The sequence below is a fragment of the Bubalus kerabau genome, chromosome 9 (genome assembly GCF_029407905.1).
Source record: "Bubalus kerabau isolate K-KA32 ecotype Philippines breed swamp buffalo chromosome 9, PCC_UOA_SB_1v2, whole genome shotgun sequence".
Classification (NCBI taxonomy): Eukaryota; Metazoa; Chordata; class Mammalia; order Artiodactyla; family Bovidae; genus Bubalus; species Bubalus kerabau.
The window spans coordinates 95,335,618-95,352,311 of record NC_073632.1 but is presented as its reverse complement, the minus strand read 5'-3'; the positions used below and the strand labels follow the sequence as shown (position 1 = coordinate 95,352,311).

The window sequence follows — 16,694 nt, the reverse complement described above, 5'->3', positions numbered from 1 at the left end:
ATCAACATGACCTCTTTAATGGCTTTTGAGTGGGAAGCAGCCAGACCCTAGTTTGGTCATGGTGGAGAGGTCTGACAGAATGCGGTCCGCTGGAGAAGGGAATGGCAAGCCACTTCAGTATTCTTGCCTTGAGAACCCCATGAACAATATGAAAAGGCAAAAAGACAGGACACTGAAAGATAAACTCCCCAGGTTGGTAAGTGCCCAACATGCTACTGGAGATCAGTGGAGAAATAACTCCAGAAAGAATGATGGGATGGAGCCAAAACAAAAACAACACCCATTTGTGGGTGGGACTGGTGATAGAAGCAAGGTTCCATGCTGTAAAGAGCAAGATTGCATAGGAACCTGGAATGTCAGGTCCATGAACCAAGGCAAATTGGAAGTGGTCGAACAGGAGGTGACAAGAGTAAACATCAACATTCTTGCAATCAGCAAACTAAGATGGACTGGATGGGTGAATTTAACTCAGATGACCATTATATCTACTACTGTGGGCAGGACTCCCTTAGAAGAAATGGAGTAGCCATCACGGTCAACAAAAGAGTCTGAAATGCAGTACTTGGATGCAATCTCAAAAATGACAGAATGATCTCTATTTGTTTCCAAGGCAAACCATTCAATATCACGGTAATCCAAGTCTATGCCCCAACCAGTAACGCTGAAGAAACTGAAGAGTTCTATGAAGACCTACAAGACCTTTTAGAACTAACACCCAAAAAAGATGTCCTTTTCATTATAGGGGACTAGAATGCAAAAGTAGGAAGTCAAGAAACACCTGGAGTAACAGGCAAATTGGGCCTTGGAGTACAGAATGAAGCAGGGCAAAGGCTAATAGAGTTTTGCCAAGAGAATGCACTGGTCATAGCAAACACCCTCTTCCAACAACACAAGAGAAGACTCTACACATGGACATCATCAGATGGTCGACACTGAAATCAGATTGATTATATTCTTTGCAGCCAAAGATGGAGAAGCTCTACACAGTGAGCAAAAACAAGACCAGGAGCTGACTGTGGCTCAGATCATGAACTCCTTATTGCCAAATTCAGACTGAAATTGAAGAAAGTGGAGAAAACCACTAGAACATTCAGGTATGAACTAAATCAAATCCCTTATGACTATACAGTGGAAGTGAGAAATAGATTTAAAGGACTAGATCTGATAGATATAGTGCCTGATGAACTATGGACGGAGGTTCGTGACATTGTACAGGAGACAAGAATCAAGACCATCCCCAAGAAAAAGAAATGTGAAAAAGCAAAATGGCTGTCTGAGGAGGCCTTATAAATAGCTGTGAAAAGAAGAGAGGCAAAAAGCAAAGGGGAAAAGGAAAGATATACCCATTTGAATGCAGAGTTCCGAAGAATAGCAAGGAGAGATAAGAAAGCCTTCCTCAGTGATCAATGCAAAGAAATAGAGGAAAACAGTAGAATGGGAAAGACTAGAGATATCTTCAAGAAAATTAGAGATACCAAGGGAACATTTCATGCAAAGATGTGCTCGATAAAGGACAGAAATGGTATGGACCTAACAGAGGCAGAAGATATTAAGAAGAGGTGGCAAGTATACACAGAAGAACTGTACAAAAAAGATCTTCATGACCAAGATAATCACGATGGTGTGATCACTCACCTAGAGCCAGACATCCTGGAATGTGAAGTCAAGTGGGCCTTAGGAAGCATCACTACAAACAAAGCTAGTGGAGGTGATGGAATTCCAGTTGAGCTCTTTCATATCCTGAAAGATGATGCTGTGAAAGTGCTGCACTCAATATGCCAGCAAATTTGGAAGACTCAGCAGTGGCCACAGGACTGGAAAATGTCAGTTTTCATTCCAGTCCCAAAGAAAGGCAATGCCATAGAATGCTCAAACTACGACACAGTTGCACTCATCTCACATGCTAGTAAAGTGATGCTTAAAATTCTCCAAGCCAGACTTCAGCAATACATGAACCGTGAACTTCCAGATGTTCAAGTTGGTTTTAGAAAAGGCAGAGGAACCAGAGCAAATTGCCAACATCCGCTGCATCATCAAAAAAGCAAGAGAGTTCCAGAAAAACATCTATTTCTGCTTTATTGACTATGCCAAAGCCTTTGACTGTGTGGATCACAATAAACTGTGGAAAATTCTGAAAGAGATGGAAATACCAGACCACCTGACCTGCTTCTTGAGAAACCTATATGAAGGTCAGGAAGCAACAGTTAGAACTGGACATGGAACAACAGACTGATTCCAAATAGGAAAAGGAGTACGTCAAGGCTGTATATTGTCACCCTGCTTATTTAACTTCTATGCAGAGTACGTCATGAGAAGTGCTGGGCTGGAAGAAGCACAAGCTGGAATCAAGATTGCCAGGAGAAATATCAATAACCTCAGATATGCAGATGACACCACCCTTATGGCAGAAAGAAAAGAAGAAATAAAGAGCCTCTTGAATGTAAAAAAGGAGAGTGAAAAATTTGGCTTAAAGCTCAACATTCAGAAAACTAAGACCATGGCATTTGGTCCCATCACTTCATGGCAAATAGATGGGGAAACAATGGAAACAGTAGCTGACTTTATTTTTCTGGGATCCAAAATCACTGCAGATGGTGATTGCAGCCATGAAATTCAAAGACGCTTATTCCTTGGAAGGAAAGTTATGACCAACTGAGACAGCATGTTAAAAAGCAGAGACATTACTTTGTCAACAAAGATCCATCTACTCAAGGCCTTGGTTTTGCCAGTGGTCATGTATAGATGTGAGAGTTGGACTATAAAGAAAGCTGAGTGCCGAAGAATTGATGCTTTTGGACTGTGGTGTTGGAGAAGACTCTTTAAGAGTTCCTTGGACTGCAAGGAGATTCAACCATGCATCCTAAAGGAAATCAGTCCTGGGTGTTCATTGGAAGGACTGATGGTGAAGCTGAAACGCCAATCCTTTGGCCACCTGATGCGAAGAGCTGACTCATTGGAAAAGACCCTGATGGTGGGAAAGATTGAGGGCAGGAGGAGAAGGGGACGACAGAGGATGAGATGTTTGGATGGCATCATTGACTCAATGGACATGGGTTTGGGTGGACTCTGGGAGTGATGGACAGGGAGGCCTGGCATGCTGCGGTTCATGGGGTCGCAAGGAGTTGGACACGACTAAGAGAATGAACTGAACTGAACTGAAATATTCCCAGTGATTTTGGAGGGAGAGCAGTGATTTGTCCTGAAGAGAGACCTTTCTTCCCTGGACAGAGATTGAACCATGGTAGCCTGGATGGAAACCCCGGAACCCTACCCACAAGACCACCAGGGACTAGAGGCTAGAAGCAAAGTGGCCCTGGTTCTTTCCCCCATTTGAAAGCAAGAATGTTCCAAGGAAGAAAAAACTGCAAAATAGGTACAAAGCTTATTATTAGAGACACAGCACAATGTTTGAGAGAGAACATAGAAAAACTGGCTGTTTATTGACGACAGAAGCAAGGCAGAAATAAATACCCAGAGAGCAAGAGCATGGGCATTGTCTATAATGAGGAGGAGTGCAGTATGGCACAAGCTCTGCAGAGACACACACCGGAGAGGAGTGCGGGCATCTTGAGGGAGGAGGAGCTCAGCATGAAGGTGATGCAAATTACTTATGTAGGACAGTCCTTCGGGTCTTTGTTTACCTTTGGCCAGTTATCTTGTTTCTTTCTTCACACCTGCCTGGTCCATGGAACCTCCCCAAGATGCATGTGCTGTAAGGTGAGCGTGGAGAAAAAGAGAATGAGCCAGGAATTCAGGCAAAGAAAGGTTTATTATAAGAAAGAAAGAAAGCAACTGGATTTAGAGAGAAAATGGTGCTCTCTTTTTACAGCCAACCCTTCTTATACCCTATTGATGGGAAATTGTTCCCAGAGGGAGGGGGCCACAATTGATCTTTAGCCCACAACTGGGGTCTTGTGGTCACTTAGTCAAAGGGTTCTCATGGTCGGGTGGTCAAGGAGTCTTGAGAAACTGGCACCAGCAGGGAAAAACAGGATATCACCTTAAGAGAGAAACAGGATGCCCATCAGGACAATGTGGCCACTGTGACTTCATCCCTTGTTTGTCAGGTCACCACAATGGGCCATATTTTAACTATACAATAAGAGCCCCTTGTGAACCCTAACTTCCAGCCTTTTTGATATAGGATAAGTGAAGAAGAACTGAAGAGCCTCTTGATGACAGTGAAAGAGAACAGTGAAAAGTTGGCTTAAAGTTCAACATTCAGAAAACTAAGATCATGGCATTTGGTCCCATCACTTCATGGCAAATAGATGGGGAAACAGTGGAAACAGTGGCTGACTTTATTTCTCTGGGCTCCAAAATCACGGCAGATGGTAATTGCAGCCATGAAATTCAAAGATGCTTACTCCTTGGAAGGAAAGTTATGACCAACTGAGACAGCATATTAAAAAGCAGAGACATTACTTTGTCAACAAAGGTCCGTCTAGTCAAGGCTATGGCTTTTCCAGTGGTCATGTATGGATGTGAGAGCTGGACTATAAAGAAAGCTGAGCACCGAAGAATTGATGCTTCTGAGCTGTGGTGTTGGAAAAGACTCTTGAGAGTCCCTTGGACTGCAAGGAGATCCAACCAGTCCATCCTAAAGGAGATCAGTCCTGGGTGTTCATTTGAAGGACTGATGTTGAAGCTGAAACTTCAATCCTTTGGCCACCTGATGCAAAGAGCTGACTCATTTGAAAAGACCCTGATGCTGGGAAAGATTGAAGGCAGGAGGAGACGGGGATGACAGAGGATGCGACAGTCGGATGGCATCACCAGTTTGATGGACATGAGTTTGAACAAGCTCTGGGTATTGGTGACGGAGAGCAAAGCCTGGTATGCTGCAGTCCAAGGGGTCACAAAGAGTCGAACATGACTGAGAGACTGAACTGAACTGAATTGAACCCACCAATCACTTCCCACACACCCATCTTCCAATACCATCACATTCAGGGCCAAAGCTGCAACAGACAAATTTTGTGGGGCACATGAAGAGTGAGTCAGCACATGCCAGCTAGCACCTGAGTTTCCTCACAGACACTTAACTTGGCTACCACTTCTTGCCACTCCAGCTCTTATGTGAGGTGGAGGCTCCACAGGGGCTTTGGAGAAACAGACTTTCCTTCATTATGACAATAACAGGCCCAAACCCTTGCTTCTCTTGGAGGAGAATTAATGCCTTGAAGGCCTGCTCAGAACAGACCCAGACCCTGAGGGAGACATGGGGCAAGGACTCAGAACCTGAGGCCATTCAGCTGGAGAATTGTGGGCCCAGGGTAAGAGGTGGGAACCAGGGCCTAGACACCATCAGGGGAAGGAGAATGTGTGTGTGCTTAGTAGCTCAGTCGTGTTCAACTCTTTGCGACCCCATGGACTGTGGCCTACCACGCTCCTCTGTCCACGGGATTCTCTGGGCATGAATGCTGGAGTGGGTTGCCATGCCCTCCCCCAGGGGACCTTCCCAACACAGGGATTGAACCCAGGTCTCCCACATAGAAGGTAGATTGTTTACCATCTGAGCTACCTGAGAAGCCATACAAGCAACTTAAATGGCAATCGACAAATGAATGGATAAAGAAGATGTGGCAGGGGCTTTCTGGTGGGACAGTGTTAGGAATTCGCCTGTCAATGCAGGGGACACAGGTTTGATCCCTGGTCAAGGAAGATCCCACATGCCACAGGATAGCTAAACCTATGTGCTTTGGAAGCCCAGGCAAACTACAACCCGTGCTTTGCAACAAGAGAAGCCACTGCAGTGAGAGGCCTGTGCACACCAACCCTGCTCTGTCTCCTAAAGTCTGTCCTTGTTGCCCAGTAGGTGTCCTGGATCCTGGGGCTGAGACGCTTTAGCTTTTACTGCTCATTCTCTGACATTTATTCTCCTTCCCCCTTCAAGGAACCTCACACTGATCAGAATGGCCATACTGAAAAGTCTATGAGTTTGAGTATGCTCTGGGACTTGGTGATGGACAGGGAAGCCTGGCGTGCTGCAGTCCATGGGGTCACAAAAATTCGGACATGACTGAGCAACTGAACTGAACTGAACAAACAATAAATGCTGGAGAGACTGTGGAGAAAAGGGAACCCTCCCACACTGTTGGTGGGAATGTAAACTGATACACGCACTATGGAGAATGGTATGGAGATTCCTTTAAAAACTGAAAACAGAGCTACCATGTGGTGGTGATTTGGTTGCTAAGTCGTGTCTGACTTTTTGCCACCCGAGGGACTGTTGCCCACCAGGCTTCTCCGTCCATGGAATTCTCCACGCAAGAATACTGGAGTGGGTTGCCATTTCCTTTTCCAGGGGATCTTCCTGACCCAGGGATTAAACCCAGGTCTCCTGCATTGCAGGCAGGCTCAGAGCTACCATATGATACAAAATCCCATTCCTGGGCATATATCCAGAGGTGAAAGGTGATGGAGAGAGATAAACTGGGAGTTTAGGATTGACATATACACACTACTGTACTTAAAATAGATCACCAACAATGACTTGTGTGGCATAGGGAACTGTGCTCCATATTCTGTAATAGCATAAATGGGAAAAGAATTTGTAAAAAAATAGATACATGTATATGTATAACTGAATCACTTTGCTGTACACCTGAAACACACATTTTTAATCAACTATATAGTCCAATATAAAATAAAATTTTTTAATTAATTAATTGAAAATAATAAATATTGATATTCAGCATCTTTTCACATGCCTATTGCCCATGTGTATGCCTTCTTTGGAGAAATGTCTATTTAGATCTTCTCCCCATTCTTTGATTGGGTTCCCTGTCTTGATTATTGAGTTGTAAGAGCTTGTCATATATTTGGAAATTAAGCCCTTGTTACCTGCAAGGGTGACATCATTTGCAAATCTTTCTCCCAGTCTGTAGTTTGCATTTTTTTGTTTTTTTTTTATGTTTTCCTTTGCTGTGCAAAACTATATAAGTTTGATGAGGACCCATTTCTTTATTGCTTTTCCTCATCTTTTTGTTTTCTGTTTCTATCAGAGTAGAAGCCATCTTGAATTGGCCTTCTTTCAGGAACTTTAATTCCCCTTAGATGGTTGCTGGGAGAAAGAGAAAGTTGTTGTTGTTTTTTTTTGAAAGACAAATAATACTGGATCATTATAACTTATGTAAATTTCAAAGGTTGTACAATTATACAAAAAAAAAAAAAAAGGAGGGGCAAACAGCCTGTAGAATTACACAGAATCCTCCTTCAAAATGCATTGGCATTGAAATTTTGAAGGAAAAATAAACAAATGGGACCGAAGCTACTTGCAGAGTGATGAACTAACCTAATTTCAATACTGCTGTGTCTCTGGGACTCAGGAAGCCCAAGGAGAGGGAGAGAGATTAGAGAAGGGCAGGTCAGTGGAATGGTCAGGACACAGACGACATTTATCAATTAAGTTTGCCACCTGAACTGGCACCGGAAGCAATAACTGGGTTGGCTGAAAACTTCCTTCAGGTTTTCATAAGATGGTATGGAACACCCTAAGGAAACTCAATACAATGAAGAGGTCAGTGATCATCCAAGGCAAGCTCAAGATGGGGAAGCAGGAAGCCCTGAGCTCGCCCCTCCATGACCTTCTTGCCAGAAATTCTTCCCTGACGACCTCTGATCAATTTCTATTAATTAGGAAGACCAAAATGACAAAATGATCTAACTAGGAATATTCTGGCTATCAGACCGCGAATCGTTCAAACAAGTGGGAAGAGGAGGAGGTGGCAACACCCTGGTCGCGAGCTAGCAGCCTGGGGAAGCCGCCGGTTAATGACTGCGCGGGCCTTGCCTGGGGCGGGGCGTCCGGGCAGAGCGACGTCGGCGGCCCCAGAAGTGCAGTGTCTGCCTCCCCAGAAAGGATCCGCTCCTCTGACCTGGCATGCTCCACTCCTGCAAAATCGAGATCCAGGTGGCAAAGGGAGAGATGGGTGGCCCCGAGACCCATCTTGGCTTCCTGGACTTGCTTCTCATTGTCTGGTTCAGCGGGACGTCTGGCAGTGAGTTCCGGGATGAACCTGCACTGGGCGCGCGGAGGGGGTGGAGTTGGGTGAGTTACGACCTGAACAGGGGTGGTGGTGTGCGCGGGGGTTCGCGAAACTTCTTGGGGTTGGCGCCGCCGCCCTCTCTTCTTTCCCTTCCCCTGGCTCCCCCGGGCTGCTTGCGGGCTCTCCGGGCCAGAACAGGGGTGCCTTGGTGAAGCAGTAATGCGGGGACTTTGGGAGGTGACGCTAGGAGAAAAGGGGGCCAGAACGTACAGGAAATGCTGTTGAGGCCCGCCAGGGCTCAGCCCGGCCCTGGGAAGTGGGAGTCCTGGAGCCCGGGAAAGGGACCCAGAGCCGCCCTGAAAACCACAAGCCCATGATCTGCCCTTCTGCGCCATCGCAGCTGCCGCCTACTGCGCCAGGCTGCAGCAATACTGAACCTTGAACTTCCAGATGTTCAAGCTGGTTTTAGAAAAGGCAGAGGAACCAGAGATCAAATTGCCAACATCCGCTGCATCATCCTAAAAGCAGGAGAGTTTCAGAAAAACATGTATTTCTGCTTTCTTGACTATGCCAAAGCCTTTGACTGTGTGGATGACAATCAACTGTGGAAAATTCTGAAAGAGATGGGAATACCAGACCACCTGACCTGCCTCTTGAGAAACCTGTATGCAGGTCAGGAAGCAACAGTTAGGACTGGACATGGAACAACAGACTGGTTCCAAATAGGAAAAGGAGTCCATCAAGGCTTTAAATTGTTACCCTCTTATTTAACTTCTATGCAGAGTACATCATGAGAAACACTGGGCTGGAGGAAGCACAAGCTGGAATCAAAATTGCCGGGAGAAATATCAGTAACCTCAGATATGCAGATGACACCACCCTTATGGCAGAAAGTGAAGAAGAACTAAAGAGCCTCTTGATGAAAGTGAAAGAGGAGAGTGAAAAAGTTGGCTTAAAGCTCAACTTTCAGAAAACTAAGATCATGGCATCTGGTCCCATGACTTCATGGCAAATAGATAGGGAAACAATGGAAACACTGGCTGACTTTATTTTTCTGGGCTCCAAACTCACTGCAGATGGTGATTACAGCCATGAAATTAAAAGACGCTTACTCCTTGGAAGGAAAGTTATGACCAACTGAGACAGCATGTTAAAAAGCAGAGACATTACTTTGTCAACAAACGTCCGTCTACTCAAGTCCTTTGTTTTTCCAGTGGTCATGTATGGATGAGAGAGTTGGACTATAAAGAAAGCTGAGGCCCGAAGAATTGATGCTTTTGAACTGTGGTGTTGGAGAAGACTCTTGAGAGTCCCTTGGACTGCAAGGAGATCCAACCAGTCCATCCTAAAGGAGATCAGTCCTGGGTATTCATTTGAAGGACTGATGTTGAAGCTGAAACGCCAATATTTTGGCCACCTGACGTGAAGAGCTGAATCACTTGAGAAGACCCTGATGCTGAGAAAGATTGAGGGCAGGAAGAGAAGGGGACGACGGAGGATGAGATGGTTAGATGGCATCACCGACACAATGGACATGGGTTTGGGTGGACTCTGGGAGTTGGTGATTGACAGGGAGCCCTGGCCTGCTGTGGTTCATGGGGTCGCAAAGATTCGGACACGACTGAGCGACTGAACTGAATTGATGATCTGTGCACAGAGCTCCTTCCTGTCCCTTCATAGTATTGATGAACTGAAGTAGGTCCCTTCCCTACTGCTCTCTGCCCTTGAAGGACCACCAGGTCCCTTCCCTACTGCCTCTGGTCCTTTCTTACTACTGCTGAAGAGATGTACCTCCCTTCCCTACTGCTCTCTGGTCCCTACTTACTACTGCTGAAGGAAAGTAGACCCCTTCCCTACTGCTCTCGGCCATTGAAGGACCAGCCGGTCCTTCCTTACTTCTCTCTGGTCCCTTCTTACTATTGCTGAAGAGATGTAAGTCCCTTCCCTACTGCTCTCTGGTCCCTTTTTACTACTGCTGAAGGGAATTAGGTCCCTTCCCTACTGCTCTGGGCCCTTGAAGGACCAGCGCTCTTTATGACGGATCAGTTAACACTGGGAAGGTGGCCGGGGTAGGAGCTATTCGTCTTTCAAGAGCTCAGGCCATGTGGGCAGCAGCAAGTGGCCTAGCTTCCTTGTCCTGGGCGGTGGAGGTGGGCGCTCACAGCAGGATGGATGTGCAGGGCGGTCTCCCTGGGATGGGGATCCAGCAGGCTGCTGCTGGAACAGCTTGGGTCTGCTAGGCTGACTGCGGCCCGGGGCTTCCACGCACTGTATCAGTGTTTGGGCTCGAGCTGTCCTGTCCTGGCAGAGTAGATTCTGAAGTTATGACACTAAATACACCTCAACTTGACAGTAACTTCAAAAAGCTTCACAGTCTTAGAGTTGAAATGAAGGAAAAGTTGCCATCCAGAAATTGAGGAAGGAAAACTTCAGCCTTGGACAAAACCACTATCAGAAGAACCCATTTATGATCCTGTACATGCAGCCTTGTCTACAGCCGTGTCTACACATGTGTTTTTTATCAGCGTAGGGATTTGCTGTCCAGTTATATTTCCTGTAGTACTAGTATTAGCTGTTTTGCATCTTCATAGTGTGAAAAGGATTGAACTGGGAGATAGCATCAGCACCAGCAGTAGTTCCCAAGGGCTGTCTCAGTCCCAGTCGTTCCCAGATGTCTCAGTATGTGAGAGGCAACACACCCAACAATACAACTCCCATCTGCCGTTATCCGACCTTGTGGCTAGAGGAGTACGACTTGAGAAGTGTTGCTCTTTTGGAGGCCAGAGCTTAGGTGAATGATATCAAAATATCTATCCAGGGAGAGGAACTCAAAAGATATATTCTAAGAAGGTACCTTTTGGTGTACTTCCCATGGGGTTTATGTAGATGAATAATATCCAGATAAAGAGCAACAAGCATTTGTAAAAACAGAGATCGAGCTTCTGAAATTCAAGTGACTACGATGCTCCCTGAAAGTTGTGAGCTACATCTTCATCACAGAAATCTTCCTATTAGCCATGTGTGAACATAAGAAGGGGAAAAGCCCATGGTGGGTTGCCTTACATGAGCTGGGGGTATCTTAAATTGCTTTTATGACAGTGCAAATATGTAGAGGCCAATAGTCAGCAGGAAGCTTCTCAACGAAAGCTAGTTCACATGGCTGTTCAGATTGCCTGTGGAATGAGCTACCTGGTCAGAAGAGAAGTCATCCACAAAGACCTGGCTCCTAGAATCTCTGTCATTGATGACAACTTCAACTTAAGAGCAAAGCCAATCCCTCTCCAGAGTCTTGTTCCCCATGGACTCTCACTATCTGGGGAACAACAAAAACACGGGATCAATGGATGGCTTTTGAAAGTCTGGTTAATAATGAGTTCTCCAGCCTTCCCTGGTGATCCAGTGGCTAAGACTCCACACTCCCAATGCAGGGGCCTGAGTTCGATCTCTGGTGGGGGAACTGGATCCTGCATGCCACAACTAAGAAGTCAGCATGCTGCTACTAAAAGAGCCCATGTGTTTATGACTCTGGCCAAACGCCCTAAGTGGACATCTACCCATTTGATGTGGCCCAGTACCTGAAAGAGGGTTACCAAATAGCGCAGATTATCAGCTGTCCTAATGAACTATTTATGTGATGGCTTGTGCTGGGCCTTCGATCCAGAGGAGAGGTGGAGTTCCAGAAGCTGGCCCAGTGTCTCACAGAGGCCCATGAAGCCCTGGGGGCCTGTGTCTGACTCTCCTCTCACAGTCCCCCAGCGTCAGGAGGAAGGTGCCTGTCGAGGCCCACTTGGAGCCAGCCAGTCACATACACCACCCAGCATCACAGAGGCAGATTTGTCCTTCAGAACACCAAGCTTTAGGAATGCTTTAGCATCTGAACTTTCTAAGACAGACTTACTGATGTGGAATACTTTCTCAATAGCAGTTTTATTAGCTTGAACTGAAAATGTTTGTGTAAATCTTTTACACATAGTTGCCTTAGAGGTACAGGTATATTCTTAAAAAATAGTTTTTTACATTGTTTAAACACACATATTTGGACTAACAATCATACTACCAACTGCTTTTTATTTTCTTAATTCTACAAGGTAATGCAGTTGATTCACCTTTAAAGTTTTGCTTTCTTTCACTAGTTTTGGGAGTGATTTGTCTTCAACATGCAGTACTTTGTCTTAGGAAAATAAAAACCATCCAGCAGTTATGGGCTAATGACCACCCTCCTCCTTTGCTACAGAGTAGCTATTTGTTCCAAAGTGGCATAAGGGAAGCCACAGGTGTGAGCAGAGGATAGTGGCTCTATAACAACTCTAGTGTCACATCTAGGCCAGCTACTGATGGGTCTTATTTGTTCCCGGTGGCCCTGCTTATGCCAAAACACATAACCACTTCTATCCTATGATGGCTGGCCTAGCTGAAGTGATGATTAGGGGTTGATGAGCCCTCATCAAGATGGGCAACTCCATTCCATGACCAGAGGCCTCATCTCTGCCAGGCCCCAGGACCACACCAAGAACCATGTTTAAATGGTGTGACTTTCTCCACTGCAACACGTAGGGCCTGTGTTGTGAGCCTTCAAGTAGAAAATGGCACATAGCACCTTTCTGGCCACAGATACCTCTGATGTCACCGGTTCTGCTGGGTCATCTGCCCAAGAAGCAGCTCCAGCTATGCTCATCGTTCGCCAGTTGTGACTGCTTTTGTGCTGGGACAGCAGGTTGCAGCAGAGACCTAGGGTCTGCGAAGCCTAAACTATTTCTTCTGTACCATTAGAGGAAACCTAAGGCCACAGTGGTATTAAATGGAGATAGGATAGGGACCACACCCCTGCAGCCCTTGAGAGGTTGCAGCTTGGCACTTGTCTCTGTATTTCCTTCAGGATATTGTGTACACGGACTATTGGCGGATGGGGAGGTAGGGTCTGAAGTTTGAATCTGGAATTCACTAATACAGTAGCCTTCACCACACAATAATTTACTAGCTACTCAGGTCTCCATGCCTGTCACAAGTCCAGGGCCTGAGAAATGACCACTGTGTGGTCTGTGGACCCAGTGATAACCACTGTAAGCAGAACCTGGACTGCTATCCATTGATGACCTGGTACTTCGAGCATCGCTTCAACAATTGGGGGACCATGGTGATGCTACGCTTCCTGTGCCTGATATTAGGACCACACTAGGTGCAACGTGAATGTGAGAGTAGTTTCTGCTTCTGCAGGTTCACTTACCCCAGTGAATAACCATGTGCCTCTTTGGGAAAGAATGGAAGGGCTTTTGCACTAGATGTGGTGATGAAAGGGCCCTCCTCTTTAGAACATGGCTTCTTTGCTTGGTGACACCTTCTGAGAAGTGGCTCAGATCCGGAAAATGGGCCTGGATCAGGTGTTTGGTAGGGATGGCTGCCTTTGGCTTCCTGATCATCCAGCCTTGTGTTCTGTCTCTATTTCTTTCAATGGTACAGTTTGTATCTAGGTTCCTGCCCATCTGCTTGCCGTTAGGATCGCCCTGTGCTATGAGCCAGCATCATATTCTCTGCAGTCAGGCCCTGGCTGGCATTGAGAATCTCTAACCACTTTGACCACTGCACCTACTTTTCTGCTGCCCTAGAGCACCCCCCCACTTGGAATCTTATGTTTCCACAGCTTCCATCCCTGTTCCTGATAGAAGCCCACAGGATCACAGTCTCCTACCACCATCCCTGACCTGCACAAGTCATCCTTGAGCTATTGGAGATGCTTCTCATCCATGCTTTCCTCTCGGGCTCCATAGAGTCCATCAGGCTTTCCCATGAAGCTGGTGGATTGCACACTCTCCTGCCCTTTCATACCGTGTCTGCCCTGGCAGATTCACTTCTCTGAGCCTTGGATCCCCTCCTCTACTACCTGCCTCGGAAGTTCTGGACTTTCTCTTTCATGCTGTGTGGGCCAGGCCTTTCTCCCGGCTTCCAAAACCTGTCCTAGTGGGAGATCACCACATCTCCCCAGCCTTGCTAAGCCCAGTGACCCGTAATTATAAACTCTCCCTTATCTAGGTTTGGGTTCTGTGCTCATCCTCCCCACTCCCAGCCCCACTGGCTGTGATCCGCTTCCTCAGGAACAGCCGCCTTACCCTCTGCATCTCCCACAGGACACTCAGAGAGAAGCTGACAGTCCTCTGGGTTTAGGCCTTTCCTTCTGAACCAGCCTGGCCCATCCCTGGGAACCATATGTGTCGGTTAGTGCCACGTGCGGAGCTTGTGAGCAGAGTGGAAATGGGGCATATCCAGGGTTGTGGTGTTTCTTGCTTGACTGAGGCTTCGTCGTCTTCCTCAGTCGTAACTGGTGAGGGGCTGGGGGCGGCAGGCGGAGCTGTCCTGCTATGTCAGCCCAGCCCTGCAGCTGTACTCTGCTCTCACAGAACTGGGGGATGAGGTCTTATGGGTCTTCTTCTCCCAACCTCACCCTCACTGTGGTTTGCCTTCACAGATACTCACTCGCTTTCCTATAACTTCACCATCGACCCTCAGCCCAGACCTAGGCAGCCATGGTGTGAGGTTCAAGGCCAGGTGGATGGAGAGCTTTATCTCTCCTATGATTGTGGTCATGCTAAGATCATATTCACAAGTCCATTGGGAGAAGTGAAACTATAAAGGCCTGGGAAACACAGATCGAAACACTCAGAAACATTAGGGACCAACTGCATGACTTTACACTGGAGAAACACACAGTCACAGGTAAGTTAGAAAGTCGAAGTACGGGAGGGCCAGATTAGGGGCTCAGCTACATTCACTGTTTGTAAGTAAAGAGTATAATTGGATATTGGTCCTTCCCTAGTAGTCCAGTGGAAGGAGTGGCCTTTGAGGAGAGCACAGGGCCACATTAGCTGGGCCAAGGGAGGTGGACCCAAGTGGGGCAAAGAATCTGTCAAGCCCAAAGGCTGAGCTCTTTCTTTCCCATGGTGGGGGCAGACCCTCTCACCCTGCAGGCCAGGATAACATGTCGCTGTGAGGATAACAGACACATCAGTGGATCCTGGCCGTTTGGCTTGAATGGACTAATGAGCCTCCACTGTGATCCGGAGAATGGACACTGGAGAGTGGATCACGCTGGAGGCAAAATGGATGAAAGAGAAGTGGGAGAATGACAGATCTGTGATCGACTTCTTGAAGAAGGTCTCCATGGGAGACTGTCGGTCCTGGCTTCAGGATTTCATGGTGCACTGGGAGAAAATGTTGAAGACCTTGGGTAAGTGAGAAGGGAGGAGAAAGTGATACTCCTCTCATGGTGACATGGACTCACCCCTCGTGTGTGTGTGTGTGTGTGTGTTCGACTAAGTGATCCATCAGAAGTGAGTTATCCTGGGAGAGCAATGACCCAGGATCCTCTGTCATCCTCCTTCCTCTTCCACCTCCTGACATCTCTCCTCACAGCACAGGCCTTTGGACGATTGAACATGGATTTTTGCTGATCCCAAACCTGTAGACATCTTTTTGATTTCTGGGATTTATTTCTCACTGTACACTCTTTCCAGAATTTTCTTTTAAATGTCACCAATCCTACTTCTGGAAATCTGTCAATACCACCTCTGCTGTCAGCTCCTGAGGACTTCATCCTCATGTCACCACCTCTATGTCACAGCAGGACTGAGTGGCTGTGTTGGAAACCTTGCTCCCCCATTAGCTGTCAGAGCCCCGTGAGGACTGGCCTCCTCCCTTCCCTCCATCTCGCCTGGGGACCTATCTCAGGGGTCTCCATGTGATGTGTGTAAACTGTCTTCACAATAGGGGTACCTGAGTCAGGGGGGTGAGGAGGCATCTGCCGAACTTGGGGTCTGGACAAGGGCTTCACTCTTACTCTCCTTGCAGCATCACCGACCACAGGACCCTCTACAGTGCAGCCCCCGGCCCCAGCCATCAATCACATCACCTGGATCACCACCGGGGTTCTCTCCCATTTCTTCATAATGGGCATCATAATAGCCTGTATCCTTTACAAGAAGAGGTACTGAGGCAAGAATTCAGAAGGAAGGCAGGGGCACAGGGCCTGGTGAGAGGACAGGGAAAGTTAATTCCAGCCAACCCCTGCCCCTCACTGAACCTCCTCACCCTGGAAATGGAGCAGGTGAATAAGACCCTATACCACCTGAGAGCAAAACTCAGAAAGCTCAGCCCTGAGTTCTGAAAGGTCCCCACTGTCAGGTGACATTGTGAAAAGGGAGAGGCCTTCACTAGGCTGAGGGCCTATTGATGCTTAGAGGGTTTAACCAAGTCCCCTGACTGAGCACAGACTGCTGGCTGGCAGGGCCCCTGGCAGGTGGTGTAAGAACAGCAGGCACTCAGGGGCAGGGCAGGACTCACAGGGGCTGAGAGCAGCATGGGGGCTTCGCATGATGTGCCAGCGGGGAGGGGACCCACCCAAGGGGCCAAGATGAGAGGGGCCGGGCTCTCATCCCAGGAGGAAGGGGTAGGGAGGCCTTTGCAGACCTAACTCCAAAGGCCTGTTCTCACAGGAAGTGGCTTGGGTCAAGCAGGCAAGGCAGGAGCTCCACTGCAGAGACTGTGGGAAGGGGTAAGGCCAGGCCTGTGCTCCTGGAGCAGCAACAGTTGTGACTCAGCCTGTGGCCTGCCTGTCAGCAGCCTCCTGGGGACCCAGAGACTCCATCACTGAGTGGTCCTGCCTGACAGGTGCTCTGTTGGCCTCAGGACTCAGTCTTTGCTTGGCCGCCTTTG

General features: G+C 47.4%; 2 pseudogenes; both read left to right on the top strand.

Annotated features, from left to right (window-relative positions):
* Positions 1–7,930: 7,930 nt before the first annotated feature.
* LOC129659927 (UL16-binding protein 3-like) lies at positions 7,931–15,973 on the top strand (annotated as a pseudogene).
* Positions 8,016–11,725, top strand: LOC129619527 (tyrosine-protein kinase RYK-like; annotated as a pseudogene).
* Positions 15,974–16,694: the final 721 nt, after the last annotated feature.